This window comes from Neofelis nebulosa, chromosome 16 (assembly GCF_028018385.1).
Source record: "Neofelis nebulosa isolate mNeoNeb1 chromosome 16, mNeoNeb1.pri, whole genome shotgun sequence".
NCBI classification, from domain to species: domain Eukaryota; kingdom Metazoa; phylum Chordata; class Mammalia; order Carnivora; family Felidae; genus Neofelis; species Neofelis nebulosa.
In genome coordinates, this window is record NC_080797.1 from 66,085,279 (window position 1) to 66,097,370 (window position 12,092).

The window sequence follows — 12,092 nt, forward strand, 5'->3', positions numbered from 1 at the left end:
ATAACATCTTCTGCATACAGCAGTCTACATTAAGTTGATGGTCGCTTAAGTTTGAACACTTCTTAGGGTCTTCCTACTCTGTCACCTCCCCACAATCTTGGCCTTTCTTGTAACCTTTAATGTACATCTAAGGAACTTTTGTATAAACACTCTATATTAGGAGTAGGGAATGGTCATGTGCTCAGCTGCCTAAAACTCAAGTGTGCTTCAAGTGACCTTCATGCAGTCTTTAACATACAACTGAGAGAAACTTCTGTTAAAACATTCTATAAAAGCAATAAGGAATGGCTTTGTTCTAATTGGTTGAAAAGCAAAATGAGCTCATAGAGGATTTCAAGGAATCTCTGGGAAACATGAAGAAAGTTTTCTTAAACCTTTTTGTGTAAGCACTAGGAAATGACCATGTGCTCAACTGCATGAAACAGCTCTGTGCTCAATGAGGCCTTCAAAAACCTCTAAGTACATGTAGTAACAAGTGTCCTTAAACTTCTATTTATAAACACATGGGAAGGACACTGTGCTTGTCTTATTGAATCTAAACTGTGCTTAAAGCCTCCTTCATGTAGCCCTAATGTATACTCAGTATGAACTATCCATAAACACTCTATATAAGGTATTGAGATTTGCCATGTGCTAACTTCCTAGAACTAACTGCATTTCAATCCCCTGAATAGACTTATAAGATACATATTATAAGTGTTCTTCAATGGCTCTATATAAACATCCGGAAATGGCTTTGTGCTTAACTTTCTAAACATAAACTATTCTTCAAATGGCTTTCTTGAACATCTTAGACACAAAGTAAGAAGAGTTCCATGGGAGAAGTTAAGATGGTGGAGTAGTAGGGGGACCCTGAGCTTGCCTCATCCCTTAGAACAGAGCTAGATCACCATCAAATCATCTTGAACGACTAGGAAATCTATCTGAGGATTAAGAAAACAATCTGCACAATTGGAGAAAGAAAAAGCAGCAGATGTGAATTTCAGAGCCATGAATTGGAAGGGAGAAAAGCCACAGTGCCAAGAAAGGAAGGGAACCCTCTTTGTGAAGAGTGATCAGGATGACAAAGAGAGAACAGGGGTGGGGTAAGGGTGGAGGGAGCAGTGTGTAGTGTTAGCACAAGACTATCGTGTGGGGATCCCCTGGGTTGTATTGGGATAGATTCCTCCCCTTCATGGAGTACATTTTAAAGAGGGTATTTTGCTTCTCCAAGAACAAAAGGCCCACCAGGAGCCCTTGAGTGGCCATTCAACAGCAGGGAACAGAGGTGTGCACAGACATCAGATAACCTGATCACAAGTTTTCACTGTGCACCACAATAGACTATAGCCACTGTGCACGCAGTGTGTGACTGTTTTTCTGGGACAGAATGGAGCTAGGGAAAGAGGCACGTGCAGAAACCAAATAACCTGGTCACAGCTTTTCACTATATACCACAATAGACTCCAGCCACTGTGCACACACCATGTGACTGATTTTGTGGTACAGAACGGTGCCACAAGCCTCTCTGGAGGAGGAGGGGAGTGGGTCAAAGTGATGTGGGAAACAAAGGCAGAAGGAAATGGAAGATGAAATTAAATTTCCTTATAACCTGCAGCCCATTGCCAAATACTTGAGGCAGTCATCATATAACATTTCTCCAGGAACTCCCTACTGTCTCAATGTTAATGCTTTGCTAGAGGGAAAAACAACCTTAGCTTGACAATAGCTGTGAGCTTTCTTTAGCAAACAAAAATCTCTTTTGAAACTTCCTCTTGACTTTACTTCCCCCAACTCTCTTCATGGTCCTAGGGCAGCTCTTTCTGCCTACAAGTCCTGTCCCCATGCTTTAATAAAAATCACCTTTTTTGCACCAAAGATGTCACATGAATTCTTTCTTGACTGTCAACTCTGGACCCCACCACCACTCCAAAACCCTATCATGAATTTTGCCAGGCCACTGGCCAGAGATAAAACACAGAACTGTGGTATTGGGCATGCCAAATTCTGGGCACAGAGGTTAATAACAGGGTTCTGACTAAATCCTGGGACACTTTTCTGTCAGTACCTCCTGAACAGTCATGGTCCTGAGTTCTCTTCCCAGGGTACGAGAGGATGGGATGACATCATCTTCCACAACCACCTCTTCCTGCCCACCAGCAGGGTCAGACTTCAGAGAGAAACACAGTGCCACCTAGTGGAGGCTGGGGTCACTTACACCAAAACTCACCCCCACTGCACCCTGGAGCAGCATTTCCACTGAAACAAGTCAGCCTAAGAAATCAGGCCCCTCCTCCAGAAGACCATCACAAACAACACACTTGCGCCAAGCCAACTGATCATAGAGTGCTACAAAGTTTCAGCTCTAGGGGAAGTAAGATCTAACTTCCATTTTACTTTTAATCTTTTTTTCATTTATTTTCTTATTTTTTCCACTCTTTTAAATTTATTATTATATATATACATACACACACACACACACACACATATATATATATATATATATATATATATATATATATATATATAGTTTTAGATATACATATTATTTAATTATTTAAATTTTTATTTTATTTTTTCTGTTTTCATTATATTTTATTTTTGGATCTAGATTCTTTTAACAAATAGACCAAACACACCAAGGATCTTGTGTTATTTTGTTTTGTTTTGCTCTTTGGAGTTTTTCTCTTTGCCTCGTTTTGTTTTTCTTTCTTCTTTTTGTTTCTGGCAAAATGACAAGGTGGAGAAATATGCCCCAAAAGAAAGAACAGGCAGTAAAATTCACCATCAGGGATTTAATCAATACAAATATAAGAAGATGTTTGCACTAGAATTTAAAAACGCAATTATAAGGATACTAGCTCTGCTTGAAAAAAGCATAAAAGACACAGAGAATACCTTTCTTCTTTTATCTAGAGATAAAAGAACTAAAATCTACTCAGGTCTAAATTAAAAATGCTATAAACAACACGCAAGCTTGAATGGCTGCCATGATGGTGAGGATGGATGAATCAGAGGAGCAAATCAGTGATATAGAAGATAAAATTACAGAAAATAGTGAAGTTTAAAAGAAGAGGAAAACAAAGGTAAAACATCACAAAGGCAGACTTAGGTAACTCAGTGACTTATTAGAAAGGAATAGCATTTATATCACAGGCATCCAGAAGATGAAGAGAGAGAAAAAGAGGCAGAAGTTTCATATGAGCAAATTATAATGGGAAAAAATCCTTAATATGGGGAAGGACACAGACATCAAAATCAAGAAGCACAGAGAAAACTCATTATATTCAACAAAAGCCGACCAGCACCAAGGCATATCACAGTCAAGTTCACAAAATACATAGACAAGGAAAGAATACTGAAAGCAGCAAGGGAAAAAAAGTCCTTAGCCTACAAGGGAAGACAGATCAAGTTCACAGATCTGCCCACAGAAACTTGGCAGTCCAGAAAGGAGTGGCAGGATACATTAAACATGCAGAATGGGAAAAATATGTATCCAAGAATGCTTTACCCAGCAAGGATTCATTCAGAATAGAAGGAGAGATAACAAGTTTCCCAAACCAAAACCGAAGGAGTTTGTGACCACTAAACCAGCCCTGCAAGAAATTTTAAAGGAGACTCTTTGAGTGGAGAAAACAAAACAAAACAAGATCAAAAGCAACAAAGACTAGAAAGGACAGGGGACATCACAAGAAACACCAACTCTACAGACAACACAATGGCACTGTGAGAAATAAGCCCACTGACCCAATCAAAGAAGGGACTCAGAGACTCAGAGCACAGTGAAGTGAGGCTTTACTCAATGTTCTTGCAAGAGTGGGTGTCTGATGGACAGGCACACTCAGGACAGTTACAACAGACAATTTATCTCCTAGCCTGCAAGTCCCTCTCTTGATTCCTCATTGGCCGAGTACAAGAGGTTACCGCCTTACCTGGACATTTCCTATGCCCCTCTAAGCCAAAAAGTTCTCTGATTGGAACAAATGTACATTTCCTGAGGTGACATGGAGATTTTCTGTCCCTTTGTTCTTTGACACATGCTCATTGCAAAGCTCACAAAAATAAGCCCACGAAACGGAGAAGGGAAAAAGAACCAGAAGTGAAGTGTCCAAGGGTTTGGGACTCCATTATGGGAGAGGGGAGGTTGTATATATTTCCAAGAGGTTGTAAATCTATTGTTAACTAGATAACACAGTTTTATATGGTATTTCTGAAAATGAATCATCTCCCTCACTTCTCACAATCCTTTCTCTTCTAAGTTGATTCCATTTTTATTTATATTTCCTTTATTTTTTGAGGCCTCACTCAATCATGTTCAGCAAAGTTGTCTCTCCTCTTCACAGTCAGGTGTATCTTCCAATAACAGGTTATTTTGGGCATTAGGTACAGACATTTGTTTCTTAAGAGGAACCTTACACCCAAGGGGGTTTGCTGTAATCAGATGCACTCAGTATTGTTTCAAAATATGTGGGGTTTTTTTTCCTACCCAGGGACCTCAGGTCCTAACCTTTCCCTCTTTGCCTACTGAATCCCATCTTTTCCTATCATATCCCCCCCTTTGAACACATGACTCCTAACTGCCATTAAGAATTGGGATGATGACTCAGCTTAACTGCTTCCTGCTGAAAGAGGGCCACAACAGGAGTACAGCAGTCAGGGTAGGTTCAGAGGTCTATCCAGAGGTCTGAAATAATGAGAGGGTGTTTGGAAGGTCTAGGCTAGCAAAATTTTCTTGGATGTCTTATTTTTACGGCATGTGAGATGGCTTCTACAAATGACATGCAAAAAGAATATTAGACTAGCAAGCATTAATATTCCCAATCTAATGCCTCCTAGGGAGGAAGTCACACCATGGAAAGGAAAGATGCATTGTAGCCGCCCAAAAAGTCCCTGACATGTCTGGTCTTTTTTTTTTTTTTAACTATAGTTTTTCCTCCCTCTTCTTGGTATTTATTTGGATCTTGTGATATTGTTGATTAGAATAATTACACATTTGAAGTAGCTTTTGGTTCTCAATGCTCAAATCTTCCGTTGGGCATCAATTTTTCCATAGGAACAATTCCATGAGGCATATTTAATGTTACAAGAAAAGATTGATCTTAGATATCCAGGTTACTATAAGTTTAGACAATTGTTTAACAGTCCTGGAGCTAATAGCACTATAATCTGTAATTCAGTCAAAATGTCTCTTTCTAGAAAGGGAGTGGGGCCTCTCTGGCATTATCAAAAAAGAGAGAGAGAGAGAATGTGAAAAAAGTCTCCCCATATGCACCCCAGTGGCTGAGAGAAAATTTAGTAGTAACTTTTCTGGAGACACCACTAATTGTTATGCTGTGTTTGGATGGTTGCACAGGAGTGTAAAGGAGGACAGAAAACGTGGCTCTGATGTCAAGGAGGAAATTAACTGGTTTTCCTCCTATTTCTAGAGTTACCCAGGGCTCTGTATCTCTAATAGACAGTTGGTTCAGGGGAGCCACGATGAAGAGCCCCAGGACCCATTAGTTCTTTTCAGGGGCATGGTTATCTGAGCCCTTGCACACTGAGGTCCCCAAGGGCATTCAGATTTTTCAGTGACTATCTCCATACAAGGGGCATGCATGGCTTATGGGGTTTCAAATTCGGTTGTCCCCTCCGAGGACATTCTCATTTCATAAATGGTGCCAGGACCTCAGAAGTCTGGTCTGACATAGTAAGTAAGGCCATGACTAAGGCCTTAGTTGTTTGTTTGTTTGTTTTAAGACTCCTTTCCTGTTCCTTATTCTCCTCTTTACTTTGGTTGTGATATACCCAATTGGCAGCTCATAAAAATTCCTCCACGACCCCTTCTGGGCCAATAGCCAATTTTTGCAGTTTCCTTCAAATATCTGGGGCCATTTGAGTGACAAATTTGTCCTTTAGTATTGTCTCAGCTTCAGAGAGTTCAGGGGAGATAGTCATGTATTTAACCTTAACCTTTCCAGGAAGCCACCAGGCTGTCCTCCTGTGTCTGTAAAATAGTGGCTAATTTAGCATAATTTAAGGGTTTAAATGTAGACCTCCTTAGTTTTTCCAAAACACAAGTTTTGAAGTAGCAACGATACCATTCCCCAATGGGATTATCATACTCCCAATTAGGATCTTGGGGTGGAACTGCCTGAATCCCAGTAGGGAACTGGGAGTTTGCAAAGGATCCTCAGTCCTATGATAATTAATGAGTTGCTCATCCCCATATTTCTCAGCCACTGACAGAATACCACACTTCTCTGTCTCATTAAGACCCTGATTGAAGGGTGCCTGGGTGGTTCGGTTGGTTGAATGTCCAACTTTGACTCCGGTCATGATCTCACGGCTCAAGAGTTTGAGCCCCACATTGGGCTCTGTGCTGACACCTTGGAGCCTGGGGCCTGTTTCAGATTCTGTGTCTTCCCCCCCCCGCCCCTCCCCCACTCACACTCTGTCTCACTCTCAAAAATAAACATTAAAAATTTTTAAAAAGAGTTTGATTCAACAAAAGCATCATATATTTCCAGGTCAACTCAAAAACATACCTAATATTCTGGAAAGCCTCTATATACTTATCCGGATCATCAGAAAATTTATCTAGATTTTCTTTTACCTGTCTTAAATCTTGCAATGAGAAGGGTACTTGTAATCTTGGTGGTGCCTCCCTGTGTTTCTCCTTCTGACACTTTAGCTTCTTGTAGGGGAAACATGTCCGTTACATTACAGGGAGTACCTGGACAAGGTGGACAGCAAGGAGCAGAAGCGCACGGTGTATTTTTTTAATGATTTTTTAAAATTTACATCCAAATTAATTAACATATAGTGTAATAATGATTTCAGGAATAGAATTTAGTGATTCATCACTTACATATAATACCCAGTGCTCATCCCAAGTGTCTTCCTTAATGCCCCTTAATACCCATGTATCCCATCTCCCACCCAAAACCCCTCCAAAAACCCTCAGTTTGTTCTCTGTATTTAAGAGTCTCTTATGGTTTCTCTCCCTCTCTGCTTTATACTATTTTTTGCTTCCTTTATGTTCATCTGTTTTGTAACTTAAATTCCACATGTAAGTGAAGTCATATATTGTCTTTCTCTGACTTCTTCCACTTGGCATAATACACTCTAGGTCCATCCATGTTGTTGCAAATGGCAAAATCTCATTCTTTTTGATCGTTCAGTAATATTCCATTGTATGTATGTGTGCATGTATGTATGTATGTATATATACACACCATATCTTCTTTATCCATTCTTCAGTCGATGGACATTGGACTCTTTCCATAATATGGCTGTCGTTGATATCGCTGCTATAAACATTGGGGTGCATGTGCCCCTTTGAGACAGCATACCTGTATCCCTTGGATAAATACTTAGTAGTGCAATTGCTGGGTTGTAGGGTAGTTCTATTTTTAATATTTTGAGGAACCTCCATACTGTTTTCCAGAGTGGCTCCACCAGCTTGCCTTCTACCAGCAGTGCAAAAGGGTTCCTCTTTCTCCACATCCTTGCCAACATCTGTGGTTGCCTGAGTTGTTAATGTTAGCCATTATGACAGGTGTGAGATGGTATCTCAATGTGGTTTCGATTTGTTTTTCCCTGATGATGAGTGATGTTGAGCATTTTTTCATGTGGCTGTTTGCCATCTGGATGTCTTTGGAAAAGTGTCTATTCATGTCTTTTGCCCATTTCTTCACTGGACTATTTGGTTTTGGGATGTTGAGTTTGATAAGTTCTTTATAGATTTTGGATAGTAACCCTTTATCTGATATTTCATTTGCAAATATCTTCTCCCATTCCAATGGTTGCATTTTAGTTTCTTTGATTATTTCCTCCACTGTGTAGAAGCTTTTTATTTTGATGAGGTCGCAACAGTTAATTTTTGCTTTTGCTTCCCTTGCCTCTGAGTACATGTCTAGTAAGAAGTTGTTGTGGCTGAGGTCACAGAGGTTGTTGCCTATTTTCTCCTGTAAGATTTTGATGGTTTTCTGTCCCACATTTAGGTCTTTCATCTAGTTTGAGTTTATTTTTGTGTATGGTGTAAGAAAGTGGTCCAGGTTCATTCTTCTGCATGTCGCTGTCCAGTTTACCCAACACCATTTGCAGAAGAGATTGTCTTTCTTCCATTGGCTATTATTTCCTGGTTTGTCAAATATTAGTTGGCCATATGTTTGTGGGTCCATTTGTGGGTTCTCTATTCAGTTCTATTTGGTTCCCTCTATATGTCGGTGTTTGTGTCAGTACCATACTGTCATAATGATTACAGTTTTGTGATACAGCTTGAAATGAGGAATTGGACTTCAAAAACAGCTTTGATTTTCTTTTTTCAGGATTTCTTTGGCTATTCAGGGTCTTTTCTGGTTCCATACAAATTTTAAGATTGTTGTTCTAGGGCCGTGAAGAATGCTGGTGTTATTCTGATAGAGATTGCAATGAATATTAGACTGCTTTGGGTAGTATTGGCATTTTAACAATATTTGTTCTTCTAATCCATGAGCATGGAGTGTTTTTCCATTTCTTTGTGTCTTCTTCAATTTCTTTCATAAGCTTTCCATGGTCTTCAGTGTATAGATTTTTCACATCTTTGGTTAGGTATTTATTCCTAGGTATTTTATAGTGGTTGGTGCAATTGTAAATGGGTTGATTCCTTGATTTCTCTTTCTGCTGCCTCATTATTGGTGTATAGAAATGCAACCGATTTCTGTACATTGATTTTATATCCTGCAACTTTGCTGAATTCATGGATCAGTTCTAGTAGTTTTCCGGTGGAGTCTTTGGGTTTTTTACATGGAGTATCATATGTCACCTGTGAAGAGTGAAAGTTTGACGACCTCCTTCCTGATATGGATGCCTTTTATTTCTTTGTGTTGTCTGATTGCTGAGGCTATGATTTCCAACACCATGTTGAATAACAGTGGTGAGAGTGGACATCCTTGTCATGTTCTTGACCTTAGTGGGAAAGCTCTCAGGTTTTCCCCGTTGAGGATGATACTAGCAGTGAGTCTTTTGTATATGGCTTTTATGATCTATCCTACTTTCTTGAGGGTTTTTATCAAGAAAGGATTATGTATTTTGTAAAATGCTGTGTCTGCATCTATTTAAAGGATTATGTGGTTCTTATCCTTTCTTTTATTAATGTGATGTATCATATCAATTGATTTGTGGATATTGAATCAGCGCTGCATCCCAAGAATAAATCCTACTTGATCGTGGTAAATAATTCTTTTAATGTATTGTTGGATCCAGTTGGCTAGTGTCTTGTTGAGAATTTTTGCATCTAGATTTATCAGGGGTATTGGTCTGTAGTTCTCCTTTTTAGTGGAATCTTTGGTTTTGGAATCAAGGTAATGCTGCCTTCATCAAATGAGTTTGGAAGTTTCCTTTCCATTCTATTCCATAAAAACAAGGAGGGAACAAAACATAAGAAAATATAGAGAATAAACAGAGGGCTGCTGGAAGGGTTGTGAGAGGGGGGATAGGCTAAATGGGTAAGGGGCTTAAGGAATCTATTCCTGAAATCATTGTTGCACCATGTGCTAACTAACATGGATGTAAATTATTTAAAAAAATTAATTATACAAAATTAAATATATATATATATATATATATATATATATATATACACAAAAAAAAATGATCATACCCTTTTTAAAAAGTAGGAATAGAAGGAACATATCTCAACATCAGAAAAGCCACATATGAAAGACCTACAACTAATATCATCCCCAGTGAGGAAAAACTGAGAACTTTCATCATAAGGTCAGGAACACAACAGGAATGTCCACTCTTACCACTGTTGTTCAACGCAGTATTGTAAGTCCTAGCCAGAGTGATTCAAAAACAAAAAGAAAAAAAGTCATGCAAATTGGTAAGGAAGAAGTCAAACTTTCACTATTTGCAGACGATGTAAAATGGATGTAGAAAATCCAAAATACTTCACCAAAAACTGCTAGAACTGATACATGAATTCAGAAAATTCACAAGATATAAAATGAACATACAGAAATCAGTTGCATTTCTATATAGCATTCCAATAAAGCAGCAGAAAAGAAATCAAGGGATTCATCCTATTTACAATTGCACCAAAAAATCATAAGATTCCTAGGAATAAACCTAACCAAAGAGGTAAAACATCTGTACTCTGAAAACTATAGAACACTTGTGAAGAAATTGAAGAAATACACACACAAAATGGAAAAACATTCCATGTTCATGAATTGGAAGAGCAAATATTTTTAAAATATCTGTACTACTGAAAGCAATCTACACATCCAATGCAATCATTATCAACAGAACACTAGCATTTTTCACAGAGGTAGAACAAACAATTCTAAAATTTGTATAGAGCCAGAAAAAACCCTAAATTGCCAAAGTAATATTGAAAAAAAGAATACAGGGGCACCTGGGTGGCTCAGTCAGTTAAGTGTCTGACCAGCTCAGGTCGTGATCTCATGGTTTGTGGTTCAAGTCCTGCTTCAGACTCTGTGCTTACAGCTCAGAGCCAGGAGCCTGCTTTGAATTCTGTGTCTGTCTGTCTCTGTCCCTCCTCCACTCACACTCTCTGTCTCTCTCTCTCTCAAAATAAATAAATATTTTTTTTAAAAAAAGGAAAAGGAAAAAAGAACACAAACCTGGAGACATCACAATTCCAGACATCAAGCTTATTACAAATCTGTAATCATCAAGACAGTATGGTACTGGCACAAAAACAGATACATAGATCAATGGAACCAAATAGAGAAACAAGAAATGGACCCACAATGTATGGTCAACTAATACTCGACAAAGCAGGAAAGAGTATCCAATGGAAAAAAGATTGTCGATTCGACAAGTGATGCTGGGAAAACTGGACAGTGACATGGAGAAGAATGAAACTGGTCCCTTTTCTTACACCATACACACAATAAATTCAAGATAGATGAAAGACCTAAATGTGAGACAGGAAACCATCAAAATCCTAGAGGAGAAAAAAGGCAGCAACTTCTTTGACCTCAGCCACAGCAAGTTTTTACCAGAAATGTCTGCAGAGGCAAGGAAAACAGAAGCAAAAATGAACCATTGGAATCTCAAGATAAAAATCTTCCTCATAGTGAAGGAAACAATCAACAAAACAAAAAGGCAACCAACAGAATGGGAGAGGACATTTGGCAAACGACATGTCAGATAAAACGGTGAGTATCCAAAATCTATAAAGAACATAACAAACTCAACAACAACAAAAAAGCAAATAATCCAGTGAAGAAATGGGCAGAGGACATAAACAGACATTTTCCCAACGAAGACATCCAAATGCAGGTGCCTGAATGTCTGTCAGTTAAGTGTCCAACTTTGGTTCAAGTCATGATCTCATGATTTCTGGGTTTGAGCCCCACCTCAGGCTCTGTACTGACAGCTCAGAGCTTGAGACTGTTTCAGATTCTGTGTCTCCTTCTCTGTCTCTGTTTCTCTCAAAAATAAGATAAACATTAAAAAAATTAAGACATCCAGATGGCTAATACACACATGAAAAGATGCTCAACATCACTCATCACCAGGGAAATACAATTCAAAACCATGATGAGATATCACCTCACACCTGTCAGAATGGCTAAAATTAACAGCTCAGGAAACAACAGATGTTGGCAAGGATGTAGAAAAAGGGGAGCCTTTTGCACTGTGGGGAATATAAACTGGTAAAGCCACTGTGTATAGGTTCCTATACGCAGTATATAAAAACCTATATAAAACCAGTATATAGGTGCCTCAAAAAATTAAAAATAGAACAACCATATGACCCAGCAATTGCACTACTAGTTATTTACTAAAGGATATAAAAATGCTGATTCAAAGGGGTACATGCACCCCAATGTTTATAGCAGCACTATTAATAATAGCTAAATTATGGAAAGAGCCCAAATGTCCATCAACTGATGAAGAGATAAAGATTGGTATACAATGGAATATACAATGGAATATTACTCAGCAATCAAAATGAATGAAATCTTGCCATTTGCAACAAAGTGGATGGATGGAACTAGAATATATTATGCTAAGCAAAATAAGTCAGAGAAAGAAATATCCTATGATTTCAGTTATATGTAGAATTTAGAAACAAAACAGATGAACAAATGGGAAGGGAAGGAAAGAGAAAT

At 38.6% G+C, this 12,092-nt stretch overlaps 1 pseudogene; it reads left to right on the forward strand.

Annotated features, from left to right (window-relative positions):
• Nucleotides 1-11,117: 11,117 nt before the first annotated feature.
• Nucleotides 11,118-12,092, forward strand: part of LOC131496990 (TAR DNA-binding protein 43-like) — a 57,071-nt pseudogene continuing 56,096 nt past the window's right edge.